Source organism: Salvelinus alpinus, chromosome 15, assembly GCF_045679555.1.
Source record: "Salvelinus alpinus chromosome 15, SLU_Salpinus.1, whole genome shotgun sequence".
Taxonomy (NCBI): Eukaryota; Metazoa; Chordata; class Actinopteri; order Salmoniformes; family Salmonidae; genus Salvelinus; species Salvelinus alpinus.
In genome coordinates, this window is record NC_092100.1 from 57,211,849 (window position 1) to 57,212,506 (window position 658).

Genomic DNA, 658 nt, shown 5'->3' on the forward strand with positions numbered 1-658 from the left:
CTGTCTATATTGAATAGTTTATCATCTGGCAAATCTAATAGGAGGGACCTATCTATATGAGGCATTAATGTTATTATGGAGAATCGAAAGACTGGGTGTAGTAGTGAGATTCTGCTGGGTCCCAGCCTACTCGGGAGTGAAATAGGAATGAAATAGAGCAGGTAGCCAAAAGAGCTTTAAAACGAGATATAATTGATATTCGTGCTCCATTGGGTAGAGGTGAGGCTAAATGTACGATTAAAGCCATTATGGTAGATGTGTGGCAGAAGAGGTGGACTGCGAGCCCAAGGGCTGGCATTTATTTGCCCTCCAAAGAAAGGTTGGTAGACCAAGGTTCAGAATAGGAAGGAAGAAGTGTGTTTGCTCGGTTGCATATAGGACATTGTTAATTGAACTCGTCATTATATATGGTTGGCAAGCATGCAAATGGTTTTTTGTTTTGCATGGATTGTATGTTGATGAAACAGTGAAGCATGTGTAGATGCACTGTTGTAAGTACCGCTGTGTGGAAGAGATGAAAAGATTGTGTAGGGTTATAGAGGTTGGAAGGGATTGTTAAAGTTAGTAGGACTCTAATTTTCTTTTTTCTTAGTAGTACAGGATTCGATAGGAGGTTTTAGTTTCTCTTAAATGTTTGGTTCTTTATTCATTTCGTCTG